Consider the following 20227-nt stretch of genomic DNA (forward strand, 5'->3'; position numbering starts at 1 on the left):
ATTGATGGTAAAATCCAAAAGCTCTGTAGCTACAATGATCATCACCCATGCAGACTGAAGCCCTCCACTCCCACTACATCTATTCAGCTTGACAAATTGTTTTCTCTGCTTAAGTAACCCACAGATTTAATTTTGGTTGGAACATTCAATTGACACTCTATCCTTCACTCATCTACCCATCCTGTCCTGACTACAAGATTACCATTTTTAGTTTCAAGACTACTCATTTTAAGCTTGTCTGAGCATACTACTTAAATGTTAGGTCCATTGTCCACTTCTGGTTACTGCAACTCTGTCAAAACTCTGGTGCATCTTCCAGTCAGGGTACAGTGCAAGGGGTCTCATGCGCAGCTTTTACCCCAGACCATTCTCACTCCTTACATGACCCTATCAGAGCCTCGTGGAGACACTTCTAAGTTAAAACAACTGCTACCTCTCAGATTACAAAACCCTGAGCAATCACAACCTAAAGTGGATTCAGACAGTGTACACTGTATTTCTTTTGTGAAATAACAGTAACTGCTGTTATGTTATTATCAGCACTTCTGAGTAGCCAGGCACAGACTTTAATGAGATTTTTATAGTTTTCTACCTGCCTAGTATATGAGTCTTTTCCATTTGAGCAGGAAAAATTCTTAGGGAGAAGGAAAATTCAGTTGTGATACACAGATAAGATTGAAACTATGAACATCTATGTAATTATAGAGGTACAAGACTTTGTACATACAAGCAGCTGTTACTAATTGTGTATGTAAATTCTCAATAATGTATATGTAAATTCTAAATAATTCTAAATAAGAATTATAAATAAGAATTATGTTTATGGTGCTTGAAAGTAAATTTTTTACGTATCAAAGCTCTACCTTTCAAGCTGTCCCTTTATATGGGCTCATACAACTGCCATTTTAGTTTGTACAAACAAAACGGAGAGAATCTAATGTGCCTTCATCCAATTATCTTTCTCCCATTGAAGAATTAATACTCTAGAAAATTCCTTCAGCAACTTTTAGTCCACATATACTCCACATACACTAAAAAATCAACTCTATATTGGAAAAAGAAGGATATTTTTGTCAAAATTATTTTTTGATGACTTCTGTGATTCTTTGCTAAGGTTGTTTGGCTATCCACGTGTGTGTAACACACTAAGAGATAAAAAGAGATAATGAGCCATAGAAAGAGAACTGAAGAGATCAAAGATGATTGTAATGTCATACATATCCTATATAAAAATGATAGAAAGGAATTTCTTACATACAATTTCCAGATCACCCTAAAAAAAGACAGCCTTACTAACATACTAACTTGATAGTCGTACTAACTTGAACTGACATGATTAAATTTCATTCTGATCTTAAATATGGAGAAGAACTTAAACCTAAATATATTATTAGGATACACCAACGAAACATTTAGGAGAATTTAATTTCAATGCAACTTGCTACCATATCGTCTCCTCTTGGGTTTTTGTTCTAGTCATTTAAACACTGAATTCCACAACTACAGAAGAGAAAGAAGAGAAGAAAAAGCCTTCCCGACCTCATTAAATGACCAGGAAAGCTTTGAAGCTTAAAATTAACACAAATAAAAGCGCAAATTAGAGGCTGAAAAGACTTCTTCTAACACCCTTTAGATAAACTGAACATCAGATATCAATATGTTCATACTTCTTAAGCCAGGAATTTTTTGGACATATTTACATAACCTGTTTCATAGGCTTATTTCAAGCTTCACCTTAAAACCATTTAGTTGCTCTGACTCCAATCTACTTAGAAATCATTTTAGAATCTCACTTTCACGTCTTATTGCAAACCTTCTTCAAATCTATTCTCAGTTTATTTATGACTGGTTAATAATAATTTATGTAGTCCTAATCTTTTCTTATAACATAATTATTCTCCCTCTCCAATATGTTTATAGAAAATCACCTCTCAGCTTCAGCTGGATTACACTACGCAGGCCATGTCTTTTCATATTCTCTAAATGGCATTACAGCTCTCCCCACTAAGTATATTTGAAATCACATTATTTCTTAGAATAGTATCTGATATGTCACACTACATATGGCTTATGTAGCAATGGCAGTAGTGTTTCTCTAAGGCGGCTAATAATTCTCACTTAATGCCTTCTAGAACCTGCTTTGTCATTTCCCTGCTACCTAACACTGTCAGCAGATAGTCATTCTCTGACCAATATGTTCAGAGTCTCTCACCACCTCCAGATGGTAAATCCTCAGATTATACCTAAATTCCTAGTAGAGGTCTGTTCATGCCAGACTTTACTACTGGATTTTAATCTAGAGCAATTATTCAGAACAAGATCTCCCCCTGGTTTCCACCGTTGAATGATACAATCAATATGTGCCTAATTACAGCTCTCACACTTTTGAATGCAGCCTTGTCTAAGAAATAATTTATCTTATTAAAAAAGATATTCAGTCATATTTTTGCCTACACTTCTGAACCAGAAAGAAAAAGTGAAGATTTTATGTTATTACCATTATTTATCTGTCCTTTAATAACAAATCATGACTCATTCTTAATAGAACTACTTGAGCACCCATATATATGTATTTGCCTATACGTATATGTATTTTAAAAGGCCTGCCAAATCAACAGATACAATTCTTACAACTTGAAGGTGGAATACAGTATCTGTTTAACATCTTCCTATGAAACTTAAAAGGACTGTCTCCAAATGGTAACTTAAAATTGAAATTACTGGAGAGGAAACCATGTTTTCAAGCATTAAAATGCATTAGAAATTTAAATAAGCAAAAATGCATAAAACATTTTTTAAGCAGTATAAAATATTGTTTTCACATTACTGTGTTTTTAAGAAATGTCTTTTTTGTTCTTTTGAATATTTAGGGAATTATTAGGAAGTCATCAAAATGATCTTTATCATTCACTGATTATTAGATCAGCTGCAAGTTAGAAATGTCAATAAATATTTTCATAACATTTTCAATAAAAATGAATGCAAACAGTATACCTATGGAAATGCTGAAACAAAAATAAAATGTCAAAAACAGCAGCTCCTTTCAAAAGTGTTATTGGAACTAATGACCTTTTTCTGTGAAAAAAATCCTTTCAAAAGCTATTAGCTCTACAAACTATTTAACAGAAATACATTTAGAATGACTGGGAACTAATCAATCAGTCTGAGTGCACAGGAAAATGACATGCTATATGATTTTGACACAGATGACGTTGCTTCATGAACAAAACAATTCAATGCACTTAGTCCAGCTGATGAGATTGGGGGAGTGGCTGCTGTTCTGTCTGGCCTTTGTCCAAACAAGGATTATATTCCTATGACATTTACTGAAGAGTCACTGTAAGGAAGACCTTAATTCAGAAGTGCACAGGCATAAGAACCAAATTTCCAGAACTGTTATATGCATGATCTGAAAAACCTGCAGTTATTTTGTACTAGATTTCCAGTGTGCTTCATATCCTCTCCTAACAAATCAGGTTCATAATACATAATTTATTATTACTCTCAAGAGTCTTACCAAATGGGGAATGATGTCTGAATCAAAGTGGGGTGCTGAACATGTGCCAAGGCAGCAAAAGAACTACTTTATCATTTCAGCACTTCAGCCTTCTATTATAATTGCATTGGCACCTTTCCTAATGCATAAGTGAATTTAATCTGCAGCAATGCTATATGGAAGGTGTGCTGTATGAACCTTGAATTTTAATGTAAAAAATTCTGGATAATTTTCCACACACGATATGGAAATTAGTGAAGTTCATGCACTTGTCTGTCTCTAAATCTGAAAATGTCACTGATCTGCACGAAGAATTGAGTAATTCTGAAAATTAATGATTGTCACATATGGATATAAGATATTCCTAGTGAGTTAGTGACTTCCGGTTAGAGACTTTAGGTATAGGAGATGTTTAAATCTGCAGAATACTGGCATTTTTACTTTTCAAAGTTACCTAACAACCAATGCTCAAGAGAAAAAATACAGTATAAATACAAATGCAAGATTCTTCCACCTTCTCTTACTTAATCCACTGTTTTTCAACATATTGACCACTGGAATATTAAGCCTTGTGGACAATGGCTTAATTCTCACTTGCCTCTGTAAGTGTCTGTATGATCTGTTTCATCTTTGTCCTCTCTTTTTAAGGAGACTAGGAGACCCTGCAGGAGTAAGGGAAAATTAACACTTCAAAAGGTTTAATACAACATATGGTTGTAATCACTTCCGTTATACAATCACCATACTTTTCTTTCTATACTTCTGTCCCCATCATATTCTTCTTTACTTTGCCTACTAGAATTCCTCATTTTCTCTCTAGCATAGTTAGGTTATCACCTATGTTGCAAGATACATAATAGCCTTACACTATAGAAAATACCATAACACTTAAAATGCATGGAGGACCAAACTTTCTATCCTACCACCCTAGCTCAGATCATCCTAAAGTTAATAAGAGTTATTAACAGGTCAGTTGATGTAATAACAGATGATAACTAGAAAGCCATGTAAAACTAAATCTTGTAGACATCTGTAAATAAATGATTGGACTACATCCCAGACTAACAACTTTCCTACTGTTTCAGTCTCCAGTTTTCCTGTCAACACATCACCTCTGCCTACACCACATAGTTGTGCTATGCATATTCTTTTCAAGCCACCACACCAACAGTTTTGCAAAACAGTTTATCTCCACACTTTTCAGTGAGTATCTCAGACTACACTAATATCACCAGAAATGGAAGATCAGAGAAGTAGCTTGTTTCATCAGGCTTAGTTTCCAAAGCAAGGCTTTTCACTAGCAACTCCCCAAAACAGAACTAGATGCATAGCAGAGTTACATCCCTCCTGTAATTCTTTTCATTCTAAACAAAACAATCCTGAAAGATGAATCAACTTGCACAGTAGGTATGATGCTTGAGCCTTATATCCTATAGCCTGTTAAGATCCAACCTGATGAGTCAGTTGTATCATTTCATAAGTACATTTTCAAATGTTTCATCAGCAAAGGAAAAAAAAGAAAAAAGGGAGATTTTTGTTGTTTGGGGTTTGGTTTTGATTTTAGGGTTTATTTTCTATATGGAAGAACCAGCATTATAACAAAAGAAGCCAGCAGGAAAAGGATGGTACTGAAATATGTGTATATGTCTGTATATAAAGAAAGCAAATCATAGGTTATCAGCTTGGATATGCCACGCTTCATCTGATCATTGCTAGATGTGAGCAATGAAAACAGAGTTAATGTTCCATAGAGAAAGCAGAAGTGACAGTAATGCCCAGGAATGGACTTTTACACAAAGAACTCACTGGAAAAGCTCAAATGTCAAGTGTAACAGAAGTTTACATTACTTCAGGTTTTTGACTTATGCCCCATGTTTCCTTTCTTTTTATCCATACAAACATACACAGTCACACAATTCAAAATCTGGTTTTAGCATAGCACTTTGCTTTTAATGATTACACATACAGTGAATCATCAGGATTCCCAATGTGTGTGAAAACTCCTTGGAGAAAATAATTCTTATTCTGTCACCTTCATGGGCAGCACGGTGCCTCGAGGATGGACAGATTATAGCACAGGCAAAATTCAATTGAACCTGATATTTGTTAATGCTACTTGCCTGAACTAGAAAGGGGGTAAATTCCAAAGTAGTTTTGTAGACTTTACCTACTCCCTACTGAAAGAGAATTTGTATTTAAAGCTTCAGTGGATCCCTGCAGCAAAGCCTGTACTCAGTTTCCTCAAATGTTTCATAGCTATTACCCAGCCTCTGCCATCTGCCCTAGTGTACTATGCTTCTTTATGAGACCTATTAACAAAATTTAAAAAACTGGGATCTGTAAACAAAATGGTGGTTCATAACACAGAAAATATATCTGGAAGCAAAAGTATTTTCAGAATTAAACTAGAATGAAAAAAAAAAAAACAACCTACACACAAAAAACCAAAACCAGGATTCTTCATAAGCTGAATTATACTTGTTTACCACACACAGCTGTGTAACTATGGCTAGGGTGGTGGGCTTGCAGGCTGTAAAATATAGCAGAATAATTTGATCTTTTGTTTATAAATTCCTATGACCTATTAGAAATCACAGGCCTGATTTTCAGAGATACTGAGCATGTCTTTTCCATTTACTTCACCCTGAGATGTGTGTGCTCTGTCAACTCTCCTAGAAATCAAACGCCAGTAACTTTACATGATATTAATGGCTAGATTCTCAGTCTTCAAAGGAAGTACCCTGATTTATATTGGCTGAGGCTGTGTCTCTCACGCTGTGTTTCTAGATTCTACAGCCTCTCTGCTTACACTAAAACAGTTAGAAGTAAGATAAATAAAAAATACAGAGATAAAATAGATGAATGAGATAAATTGGACAATAGATTAAAATAGACAAATTAGACTATCACAGACTGCTCCCTCCCATGTACTCCTTTCCGTCCTCTCCTGTAGCTCATGCTTCATTCTTCATGATGCCTTCTTCATTTGCCTTTGGCAGGATGCCACTGCCAACTCCCTCTTACTCCCTGGTTTCCAAATGCAGTCAGCCTGACTGGACACAAGCTGACTGCAGGACATTCAAAGCCTTTGCAGTGAAATTCTTAGTTCCTTGATCTAGACATACAGATATGCAGACTGGCAGTGAACAGAATCAGCTAAATCAGCTATACTGTATCACATAATTTATTACTTGACTTCATGATACTGAAATACCAGATTTTTGAAGGTCACTGTTCAAGTAAAACTTCGTAACATTCAGCCAATTTACCTGAGAAGAATGTTTCCCTGTGTGACAAGGTCTGAATCTACACAGTAATTTTTTGCTTTTGAAGTTACACAGCTTATCGGTACTTAGGTTTACATTTTAGCCTAAGAAAATTTGTTTTAGAACAATATAGCATGATTTGGAATCGGATTTCTACAGAGGTTTTCCAGCATTTGATAATAAGGTGACATGACTGAATGATTGCAAAAGACTATTAAGGACATGCAATTTTGATGCAATGTACTTTGATCTCAAACTGATAGTTTGGGAAATTCCCCACAGTATCACAAGGGACACTATTCTGTACTCATGACCCTTTACAAAACTCATTCCTTCATTTGTAAGAATTTTATAACTCAAAAAATATATGGCATTGAATTCTGGAAATATGGAGTTTCAGTTGCGCAGGTAGGAATTCTTAATTCTAGTTCAGATTTATTGTTCTTGCGTCTGGAAATGAGACAGATGCAGACACAAACTTCTGTCAAAGCTCTGCAGGGAAAAGCTGTTTCTCCTGAATTCAGAATATTAGTGTGTGTGTGTACTAGTGCAAGATTTGTTTTCATTGGTCAGACATTCACTTATTCCACTAGATTGGTTCTGCACAAACACAGAGGAGTTGTGTGTGGCAGTGATACATGGAGTGCCTCTGTACAAAGAATGCTTTTAGACTGCATATCTCTGTTTCACCAAAGAAGAAAGAGAAGATGTAGTGTTTTATGTTTTCCTTCACTTTACATTCCTTGTCAGCAGAGTAAATCTCACTTTGTCAAGTCTGTAGATGTAAAGAAAGAGGATACAGAATGAGAATTCCATGTCCAACAAACCAAGACTGAACTCTCTCTTTTCTCTGCTAGACCTATTTCTCTCCCTTGTCCATGAAGAGTGAATGAGAGTCTTCAACTTTCAGAGAGGTATCTGCCTCAACTTGCTGACAGACACACTCTGTATTGCCCACCCTCTCTAGGCAAATGGCTGCTGGTTGTTACAGATTTCAGTTTCCAGTCACCACACTTTCCAATTGAGCTTCTAAAATTATCCTTAAATAGTATATAAGTAATCAGTAGCTGGACATTAGATTCCTTTTAGTTTTTCACTATGAGGGTTCTATACCTGCAGTCATCCACCACCAATACACCTACCTCACCTGTTTAACACCTAGCTTCTACCTAAGTCCGATTTCTCTTCATTGTCTCATTTAACATGATCTCATTCCCCTACAGTGAATGCTTATATTCAGAAGCATTTAAATTGGCTGAACTCACTCAGCTAATTTCTGTTTGGTACCACCTATGTAATTTACCTCACACAGTCATAAAATAAAATGACTCTGAATTTTAACTACATAAACAAAAACAGAGAAAAAAAAATCCACAAACATTAAAACATATTTTTGGTTCACTTCCTTCAGTGTTCTATAAACAGAAATGGTTTTTATTCATATGCTGTATGAAATTATAAAACTACTTTTTAATGGGCTTAACAATTTTGTTTCCATGTTAAAGACTTTAGACTCAAATCCATCTCAAAAATGACTTAACCCTTTTTAGGTCTGCAAAACTGGCACTTTTAACAACTTGAATCTACAGACTTTAGAAGATATCTATTCTCAGCATGGATATACATATAGCCATGTGAGTTTTAGCAGTTGGTCTTTAGTGCTGCTTCAGTTGATGATTCATTTATTCTGTAGGTAGAAATAAGTATAGCTAATGAGATCACAGAAACATTCTGACAGCTTTGATGTGAATACAATCCCTATATTAAGAGCAGTGTGTGGAGGAGTAAAAGGTGGGATGTTCTCACTTGTAATTTGAAATAAGTTTGGTGGATCTCAGTACAGCGCATTGCAGACTGATGTTCAGAAAAATCACCAGTCAAACTAAAATGGGCACCATTCTTTGCAATAGCAGCAAAAAATAATGATTAAATGGGCACAGTAAGATCAGAACAGGTTTCCAATGCATTTGCTGAGGGGAAAGTGACCTGGGAAATTTGATGTCATCCCATCTGTACAACAAAAACATGGTCAAGCCAACATCCTTAATGACAAATAATTTTAGTATTTAAAATGTATGGAACAAATTTTCAGATAGCTTAAATCTATTGACTTCGGGAAAGCTGTGCTAATTTCCAGAAGTTTTTCAAAACTTTCCATAATATTTCTCAAAAAATATTTATAGTTACTAACCACCTTAGTATTTTATTTGTTCCTGTATGGTTATGCCAATTGCATGGTGTTTTTCCCTCAGGGTAGGCAATAGAAAAGATTCATCTGAGCAAACTGAGCTGGAAGTGGGTACAAAATTTTGCTTGGGTCACCCGCAATGGGATTTATTTCAACTAAAGGTCAGATAGTTGGTCTAAACTACATACCTGAGCAGCCTAAACACTTATTTGGCGAGCGAAAGAACCTCTCCAGAAGGCCACTGAATCCATCAAAGCCACTATTTCTCTCTTGTCCCCAGAGAGCATCCAGACAGCAAAGTAATCACAGTGTAGGTGCTGCTGAGCTATATGCATCTCTGTGGAAGGAATCCTTCTTAGGTTAGCTCAAGACTCCAGTTACATCAGCAGGCTGAGCCCCATCACTTAACAGGGAACTGAGAACCCCTAGGAAGCTGTTATTGTCCCCATCTATGAACTACTCTGCTAGTGTTAGTTTTCTGAGGTATGCAGCATACATCTTGCACCTCTCAGACATATGAAGATTTTGGCACTGGAGGTCATAGAATCAGAAAATTTGTGATCCCTTTTACAGACTGAGTTTTTCAAAACATACATTTTATGTTACCACTATCTTCCACCCCAAAATAACTGAGCAGCACAAATGGCTGTATGAAAGCTCCTCCTTATATCTGAAGACAAAGGTAGAAAAAAGTATTATACAGTTTTACTCTCCATACTCTTCAAATAACTCCGTAACAACATGAAAGTTTTAATGTGATGCAAACCTTTCATAAATCCAGTAGTGTTAAAGCAATTTTACTTCTCAAAGCTGATCACCCTTCCATCTTTCTACAGAGCAGCGCTGGAGAGAGGGCAGAAACTACTTTTTCTCATGTGCAGAATTTAGAAGTTTCTAAAATCATCATTCATTTCTCTTTATCTGTATACAGGAACAGTAAGTATAAAATACTTTACATTTGCAGCATGAAGCTGGAAGAAAGAAATCTAAGATCTTTCTGAAGTGACAGAAGTGGGAACAGGATTGAAGACACCTTGGGCAAATGAAACAGACACAAATGAAACAGCCAGACTGATCAGCCCCAGACAAGATGCTACTACTCTTGCCTCCTTCCTCCTTGCATTTGGATCCACTTTGACCGCATGACATATAAAAGCCATTATCACAGTCCACACCACAACAAAATTTGCAGTTTTGTTATCTTCCTCTCATTATTTGTCTTTTCTTTTAGAACACCCTGATTCCCTATTATTCTAAGTATAGGAACCTTTCACTGTCAATTAATTGCATAAAAATCCAATGACACTTGACTAAACTTGGGCCTGGATAGGAGATCTGACCTGCATCTATTATTAAAAAAAAAAAAAAGAAAAAAAAAAGGAAAAAAGAAAAAGGCAAAGCCTGCTGTTTTAGGGAAGTGTAATGGTCCTAAATCTTACTTTGTAAAATAATTTAGGAAGTACAGGTTGTTTATTAAGCTATATCTACAGGTTCCATAAAGTAAATCCTTAATTTACATCTATAAAACGTTTACATACCTAACATAAAAGAGCATGCAAATGCAAAAGCTGAACAAAAGCATTTATTTCTTTCTCATCATCATACCTGCTTGTTACTCCAAAAAGAGTTATAATGTTAAAAAACTGCATACAGTCCCCCAGTGATTACACTCAGTTTCACAGTCAGTCCTTATTTCCTTGCAGCACTGGAGGCTAAAGGGCAGAAGGTAGTCTAATTCAATGAGAGGGTAATTCCTCAAAGCACTAAAATGCTAATAGTTAAAGAATACTGACTTCAACTTAGTCCACACACTCACTTTATATATCTTATATATCTAGTGTGAAGGACAGATGAAAAGAGACCAAGAAGCTGGATGCCATATCAAATGAGTGAATACAAAGATGCATTTGACAAAAGCACAGTGAAATGACTTTCCTTTGCTCTTCACTCTGCTATTTTGGTTTTTTATTGTTTCACAATATAAGGTATGCACTTTACTGGATCTATAGCCCTGTATAATTGCCGGAATAATCTCATGAATGATTTTCCCAGTCATAGTGGCAGTAATCCAAAAAAGGCACTACAGCCATCATAAGGGTTTTAGCTTCCCTATTTATTTTTACAAATGCGTTTACAAAGCTAAAGTTCCTATGGCCCAAATATGCAAGGCTACAAGCATCTGAGAATTTCCTATTAATGCGATTGCTAAAGAATCATGCACTTATCTAATGCTATCAACTATTGTTAACACAGAATCCTAACCATACTGAGAACTAACTCTCATTTGCCAATGACTAGAAGGAACTAGATTAATAATAATACTAAATTATAATGCAGCACTGTATTTTGATATTAGCATGAAATACAAAACTGTATTCTTAGGGTTTCTCAAGTAATCTGGTGACAGCTTGCTTAGACATAAAAAGCATACTGGATTAAAGTCTTACATCTGGAAATGACAAATAGATTAGTAGACAATAAATTATTTTATTTTTATTTCATTTTATTTTTATTTTATTTTAAATTATTTTGTTAAAGTTCAGTATTTTTACAGACATATAAATTTCACTGAATTTAAATCAGTAATTTATTTTGTAATTCAATTTGTTATTGTTATCTATATATCTACTAGAAAACCTTGTAATTTTTCTGTATGATGACTCCAATAAAGCAAAAATTCATTATAAAGCCTGGCCTAAATGGATGGGTGAGTTATACTGGATAGTTGAACTGATAGTTTAGTAAATTAAAGTTAGTTAAAGTAAGTTAAACTATATATACAGAGTCCATTTTGAAATTAAAGTATTGACAAGCTTATCTGTCATGGAGTCATCAAATTCCCCTTAATGCAGTTTTTCTACTTCATTCCCAAGCCCTTATATTCCCTGATCCAAACTGAATCCTTTTTTTTACAGTTAAAGAAATACATGAGCCTACTGAGGTTTTACTGACCCAATAGGCTATAAAAAAATCCCTGATGATTTCTTGGCATTTACTATCACTTGTGACCTTTATTTTCTAAGAAGGATTATTATTACCTCCTTGCACTCTACATTTCCCTACAGGATACCACCAGCCATATGTCAGCCTTGCTCAGGAGGTTCTCATACACGGCTCGAGCAATTCTACACGTATTTCTAGTGTCTACTGAAAATTATGCACATTTCTTTCTGTATTAATTCCTATTTTTTCAATTAAATGTGGACTTCTAACATGCAGTTAAACACACAATAACATATAAAATACAGAGACTTGGCAGTATCAGTAATTTAAGAATGCTTAATTTTCATTAAATCACACATTCAGCTAGATATGTGAATCAAGACAGTAAGAGACAATACTTTTTAGAGACCTCTCTAGCCTTGCAACTACTCATTTGATTATATACCATTTTATGTGATGTTCCTATGATAATGCATTTAACCACGAAACTTTGATCTTCATTTATGGTCTCCACTTTGCTCATTAATTCATCTTCACAATCTATAGGAATGTCTCAGAAGCCCTGCAGGGCCTCATATTCATTATTTTTGTTTCAGTAAGAGATGGAGACAGAGCCTCATCCTCTGTTCTGAGAGGTGGGAAATATTCAGTCCTGAATCTCTAAGTTTTGGTATCACATAATCATAGAATCATAGAATCAGCCTGGTTGGAAAAGGCTTCTGAGATCATCAAGTCTAACCCTTGATCCACTACCACCTTGGTTACTGGACCATGGCACTAATATATGAATCTTTGTGGGTAAAAAAAAAAAAGAAATAAGAGATCATATACGAAAGAGAAAGAAGTTATCCATTTCAAGTGATTTATCAGGGATCTTGAATGGCAAAACATCTATATGCAGATGGATAAAAGAAAGAATAGTCATAAAATAATTTTGTTACTTGATGTGTTACATTCCAAGAGGGTGCCTGGTATCATATCTGTGTTGAATCACATGATTAACTTTTTTGATTTTTTTTTTTTTGAAACTGTGGTGAGAGTCGTAAATTAAGGAAATTATTATTAAGAACTGTACAAGTTCTGACTTAGTATATTCAGTTGCTTTTACAGTATTGATCATTTTCCTAAGCAATGTTATTTGTTTCCTAGCAAAAGCAAGCCTGAGAGGATTCTTCTATAATAACAGTGACATATCCTTCCATAGGGAATTTAGAACTGTCAGAGATTTTCAGTGCAATGTTAGATCAGCAACATAATGATGTACCTCTACATGGAAACTACCTGCAGTGGCAGCAGGAAGGGTGAAGAGAAACAGTCATTTGAGTCACAAAGTTGTTTGCTTAGACAATATAGGCAATATAGTTCACAGTATAATCCAGGCCATGCAGTGCACACTTTGAATTAGAAGTAGAGCTGTCCATAAACTTCCTGTGCCTTAGGGAAGACACAATACTCACAAATTTATGCTAAATATTTCAGACACTGTGGGAAATGAGAAAAATTATTCTTATGTATCTCAATTGGAATTGTGCTCAAATTTTCACTTGTGAAAATGTCCTCTGTGCCTACATTAAAAATAGGATATAAAGAAAAGAAGATGGTTGAAAAATACTGATGCCTATGATAGACGTGTCACCTTAATTATTTTCTTCCAAAATAATTAATTTTAGTATTAATAAGACATCCTTTAATCCAACATAATTTTACATACTGAGAGGAATTTCTGTCATCTTTTAACCACAATTATTATAGCCTCATTTCTAATTTAAGATGAGATGAAGTGAAATGTGCCAGTAAAATCAGTGAACTAGTCCCCAAGTACAAAGCAGATCCATCTTTCTGCAGATTAATAGTAAGAAGCAGTTGTCATTAGCTACTGGTTGCAAGAGTTTACCTGTTGATGGCAGGTCAGTTCCTTGAGGACTAACTCTGAGCACTTTCAGACAGTTCTTCGTCATTCTGGAATAACAACTGCTCCTCTTGAATGTCACATAAGGTCACATAAAAACTCCTAAATCCAAAAGGGTTTCAAATATTTTAAAATATATTTTCTAGATTTTTGCTTTTGTCATTTGGACTTCTGTTCTTTGCTTTTTTTGCCCTCCCTCGTTAGTCTCACGGTAATTAGTCTCTCTCTGCATCTAGTACAAGAAGTTAAAGAGTACCAGTAACCACTAATATTGAAGTTTTCAACAATTCTCACCTAAGAATGAAAGCTGTTACTAAAACAGCTGTTGTTTTGAAATTTCATTGATCAGTTAGAAAACCTTACGCAGGAATGACAGTTTTCCAAGAAGTTCAGGATAAATGGATTTATGACTTCTAGGCTACCATTTTCATAGATTTTTCAAGCAACTTTCAGCATAGTACATCATCAATCTTTTCCTTCTGGAGCACATTAAAGCCTCAATATTGACAATATTTTTCATTATTTTATAGCAGTGGATTTTGAGGACCATACAATCTGGATTACAAAGTCACAAAGATACAAAGTATTGTGCCATTATTTTCAATTGTTTTTTCGTACTTAAAGCCTGGAGAACATGCAAGCATAGTATATGCTTTCTCACAGTGCATTGGTTCTCATCCTGGTCCTTGGGAAAAGTTCCAAGGAATTTTTGCTGATGCAGATGACAAATTGTGAGAGGACGAAGGTTCAGTAGGTCCAATTCATTACCCAAGGTGAGTATAAAATTTTGAAAATAAATGCTATTGATATATCACCTGTTGGTGGTTTATAACAGCTATTATTTGGAATGTTTGTCTTCTCTTCCCTCAAAAAAGGTTGGTTGTCTAAACTTTGAGATGCAATGCAGAATTTGACCTGTAATAGCAAAATGACTAAAGCACATCTATTTATCTCCTTAAGTGATGGAAGGAATAGTTCAGCCTAAGGGTTTTCTGAGACATATTTGAAAAGATTTGCTCCATTGTAAATAAATTTTAGATGGGTCAACTCCTTCAGAAGGGAGTTGCATTTTATACATGTCCCTTCCTGTTCAAAACATATGAAAATTTTTGAGTCTTCAACCTTGCATTTGCTTAAGTTACACCAGATAAGGAAGATAAAATTACTTTTTGCTGTTAAGGCTTTTATGAAGGGATTGTTGCTAAATTACTTGTAATGCATCTGAAATTTTTTTGCATTAAAGTCTGTCACCAACTCCAGTTTCTCTGTCCATTACAACAAAATGTGTTTAAACACTATGATATTATTTAAAGCCAAGCTACCCATGAAAAAATGGCAACATCATAACAAGTGTATTTAGTACACAGTACTTTAAATGCTATAGGTTTGTCCAATTCACGTCCAATATTAGATAATGAGGTCTTATTGATCCCGAAAAACCTGCAAACCTACCATTTGAGCTCTAGAGGAAGAGAAAAGGTTAACTGCTGTAATACACGCCTGCATCATCATGACAAGCTGTGGTGGGTTGATGCTGGCTTGATGCCAGATGCCCCTAAACCTTTCTGTCACTCCTATCCTCAGCTGGGCAGGTGAATCTCTGCTTCACTGTGGGCTGCAGAGCCACAGCCAGCCTCAACATGGTTGCACCATGGGCTGCCCAGAGCACCTCGTCCGTCTCCTTCTTCCCTGACCTTGTGGTCTGCAGAGCTGTTTCCTTCATATATTCTCACTCCCTTCTTCTCACTGCTGCTGCTGTTGTGCAGGTAGCAGCGCTGCCACTATCACTGAGGGGTCAGTGGTGGGTCCATCTTGGAGCCAGCTGGCATTGACTCCATCAGACATGGGGCAAGCTTCTGGCAGCTTCTCACAGAAGCCACCCCTGTAGCCCTCCCACTACCAAAACCTTGCCATGCAAACTGAATACACAAGCCTGTGAATTTTTAATTTTATTCAGAAGATAATAGTATGAGTAGTTAGATAATATAAACACCATATATGCCATTTGTGCTTCCTCAAGCTTTATGAAAAACATCCATTTCAAGCAGGCATTTATGGAATGAAATTTTTTCATACACAAAAATTCTCTTCTGCAATAAAAAAGTAATCCCAAAATGTATTTTAAAAATATTTCTGTAACTATAAGACTGATAGTGGTACTACCTGTACCTAGACACATGATTTGAGGAATATTATATATTAACCAAAAAACTTGCTGATATTACCATTCAGCCAATAGTACACTAAAAACTCCAAAACCCTAAAGCTCTAAGACATTTATAAATAAATGAGCAGAATTCCACCCTACAGGCAGTACAGTGATTGGAGATAGAAATTCTCAAAGATAAGTGGCAGTAACAGAATAAATACCTGTAGTGCAAAGTTAAGTAACAGAATAAATACCTATAGTACAAAGTTAGTTTTAACTCTTTTTTTTTTCTATGGGGAAGAGAAATAAAGACTAAATATCAATTCAGGCAGGTCTACATCCATCACGTTTTCAAATTTATGATACTTAGAAAATTTAGAATTTCTGTTTTTCTTCAGTTTGCCTCTCAATTAATACCAACTAATGTAAATGTATTCAAAATTAGTTAATCGCCATTACTGCAAGTTCTCCAACTATATTGCATCAACACACCAAAAACTTTCACAAAACACCTCTTAGCAGTTTTCAAAACATGACATTCATCATTGCCCATAAATTTCTAATAGTGTTATCAAAGAATATAGTAACATTCTACTATAAGGCATACTAAAAACTGTTCTTCAGTAAAATGATTTTCTGTACATTTGAAATACCAAAAAGAAAACAAATTATGCTTTAGAAGAAAATAATGTTCTTCCTTGATTTATAAAGACTGTGTTTTTTGGGGGGAGAGAAAAGATAACAGAAAAAACAGTCCTGATATTCTTATAATATCATTTCTAATTTTGTCAGGTTTTTTCATCTTGAAAGCTTTTTTTAAGACCTAGATGGTTATAAAACTCACAACTCAAAATAATTCCCACCTAATAGCATACTTGCCTGTAGGAAAAAGTCTCAGAAAATGCTAATACAAGAAAAAAAAATCAAAACTGATCCTTCACCACTAAAAGGTTTCAAAATCCATTTAATTATATGAAAAGTGAAAATGTAAAATTCCCATTCTAGTGCTGGTAGCCATTACAATTCCTTTTTCATAATCATGACTGTACAAGAAATGCAACAAAGTGAAAAATCAGACTGAAAATCTTCTATACCCTAAATTTCTCTTGTGATTCAGTATTCCTCTGTACAAATAAAAATACAAGACTGTGCTCACATCAACAATAAAAGGCTTTATGGTTGCTGCACCCCACATGCCTTGGACTGCATGCAGACTTTTTAAACTAATAATTAATAATACTTAGCTTTGCTTTATGCTTTAAGCACAAACAACCATGACTACAAGACTGACATAGATGAGTCACAAGAAATTCATACCCTATTTGCTTCTGCTGTCTATAGAGAGCCTACAGTTACCATCTTAAAAGTCAGTTTGAGATCTGTCCTAAACATTGTTCACCAATCATACATTTAAACACTTTTTTTCTCATACAACCATATGTGAATATAAAAAATGTTATACGTGAATAGCCAAGAATAAAATTTTGAAAGAATGTAATAGCAGACTTTAGTAGACACACAATATTAATGAATGAAAGACTGGAAGGAATGTAATTTTCAGTTTACCTGTCTTCACTAATTCATGGCAGAGTTAATTTTCCTTCATGCCAAAGTGTAGTGTATTTACTTTCTCAGATGGTATGCTGTATCTTAGGATATGTCCATATTAACAGTCTCCATTGCACACTCCTTTTTTCTGGCAACCTGTGTGTGTTGAGGGGAAAAAAGATAATATTTCATGGTGTGGTGTGTCTCACACTGACAGAGCATGAGATTATCATGTACTTTAGAATGAACATACTGAGAAATCTCACAACTAATAATGAAATAACCTCTAAAGTATAAGCAGTTAAAATTTCTTAGGCAGACCATTTAAAACACAGAATCTATAAACATAGAAAAGGAAAGAATTCACCTGGTTTTGACTAGAGATTGTATTCTGTTCTGTTTATCTTAATCAACAATAACTTTAATAATAATGTGAAACTTGTTCTTGAGACACAACACAGTGGGTAGTCCGTGTTACAGCCATTATCCCATTTACTGGACAATATATTAATCAATTCACACCATAACTCAATGACAAAGAAAATTCAGTATACTTTTCTGAACTGCATACATTGAAATGCAGCTGGTTATTTTGTTGTTCGGGTTTTTTTCAATGTTTATAGCATTTTATAGCATTTGGCAGGAACTGTACATTCAGCAGTGCCAAATGTACAATGCTAGGGAGCACCTAGAAACTTGGGTATTCTTTGCTCACAAACTGTCTGACACAGTAGAGCTACCTCCTGACATGAATTAAATGCCAGGTACCACCATGACATACATAAATCTTCCCTACTAACTGTAGATTGGAACAGTATGGGGCTTTTTTATCTCTTAGGACAAGCTTTTCACCAGTCTGCTTTCATTGCAGTTTTATATATGTGTGACAGACATTAATGGCTACTTATATACTTTACTCATCTGGAACTACTTCATATTATTCCACTGAAGAACACCAAAATTCTGAGGCAGGTGTACCATGTTAGTTTTCCACATGATGTAGCTGTTCAAATACCTGGACATGTAATTTCTCTTTTGAGTTGAAAAACATCTGGTAGTAAATACGGTGATCCCTAATTAATCAACAGATCACATGTACGGTATCTGACAAGTTCATGCCAAACACCAAATAGGTGCACAGAAAATATGAAGTCACTTGAATTCCAAAAGGCTCATTTCTTCTATGTTTGAAAGCAATGTGTGAAGGAAAACTCAAGGAAAAAAGTGTGGTAACATTACATTATAACTAAGACTGAGCTGAATTTGAGATATTGTAATATTTGCAGTTTCTCTTGTGTATCATATCTCATCAGTTACATATATAATAATTCTGAATTACTAAAAAAGATTTATCTAGTTAATAGGCACTATGGAAATGAAAGGAATATTTTGATCACTTCCATCTTGTTTTCCCCAAACAGCGATTTCCTAGCCCAAGGATACATTATCGCTTGCTTTCATCAGCTTTTTGTGACCCAGTGGATTTATTAATTAACTGTAATTAAATTACTCTATTGTCAGCTTCTTGTCTCTGCTGACTGCTTTCTACATATAGAAGAGAGATTAGCTTCAGTATCTAGAAAAGCAATAAACAATTATTTAAAACTTAACTGGAGGGGTCTAACAGTTTCTTACCATCAGAATTTCCATTTGGGCACAGCTGTTAAAAATATATTCTTCCTCAAATTTATGGAATATAAAAATAGAAATAGAAACATACTGAATCTCACAGAAAAAATATATTAATACAATTCAAAGGATATAGAATATAAAAGTAAAAAAATGTTATTTTTTAAAACAGGAAAGAAAAGCTTTATACATACACCTACACCACTGATATATTATTCATCTTCCATAACAAATGAGAATAATCAGGGGACAAAAATAGACACACAAGAGAAAAATGCATCAGACACATTCACAGTCACAGATTATACCACAGTTTAATTTACTATTATATAAAGGAAAGCTAAAAAGACTACAGCTCTTCTGAAACTTAATCACCAGGATCATTTGAAAACTTCCCCGTAGAAAGTGATTTTCCTCCTGTGTTGCATGAAGACCAGAATTTGGCCTAATTGTACCATTAAAACTATGAGAGTCACTCTGTCAAAGGAGAACAGGAGGTACATTTTGTCTTACAAATTACTATTACAAATTATAAATTACTGAATTTTAAATGAATCTCAAATATTTTGCCTGCCATCAGTAGTTTATCCTTCACAAGGATGACATGAACTACCACTGGCAGCAGTAGATGAATGGATCAGACGGCAGTCCAGCCTGCAAACTAGATCACATACTTTTCTCCTTTGTACAAGACAGTGAATATCATTCAGTAATTACAGAAATAACCACCACTTTGTACTAAAGTGTTAAGGTATTTCTTCAATGAAAAGCTTTCTTAATCTGTCCTGCCTTTTTAAACATATAACGGAATCAATTAGCACCTAATAATAATCCAGTTTTACCAGTAGTTAGCTGAGGCATTTCAACAACAACACAGAGTTCATACTCACATATGAACTGTGTATGGTGGTAACTATCACCATTGAATTCCTCTTCTGCTTTCAAACACAATTCAGGGAAATGGATGTCAGACGAGATACTGATAACAAAGGAATTCTGACTACTGAGATTCAGTTTCTAATTCAGCCATGTATTTGAAATGGGTCACCAAGGGTGGTAATGGGCATTATGCTTAAAAATGCATTGAGCATAAGGATTT

The 20227-nt window shown here is 34.9% G+C and overlaps 1 protein-coding gene across 6 annotated transcripts in view; it reads right to left on the minus strand.

Moving 5' to 3' along the window:
- Positions 1–20227, minus strand: part of LRRC4C (leucine rich repeat containing 4C) — a 505344-nt gene that overhangs the window by 190042 nt on the left and 295075 nt on the right. For 5 of the 6 annotated variants that reach the window (XM_027704172.1, XM_027704181.1, XM_027704215.1 and 2 more), the window contains one exon: positions 17518–17655. The exons of the other annotated variant lie outside the window; for it this stretch is intronic. The gene's annotated coding sequence lies outside the window, so the exon portion shown is untranslated. The remainder of the gene's footprint in view (positions 1–17517; positions 17656–20227) is intronic. 6 annotated transcript variants of the gene reach the window in all.

The sequence above is a fragment of the Neopelma chrysocephalum genome, unplaced genomic scaffold, assembly GCF_003984885.1.
Source record: "Neopelma chrysocephalum unplaced genomic scaffold, ASM398488v2 Primary Assembly neopelma1_24, whole genome shotgun sequence".
NCBI lineage: Eukaryota > Metazoa > Chordata > Aves > Passeriformes > Pipridae > Neopelma > Neopelma chrysocephalum.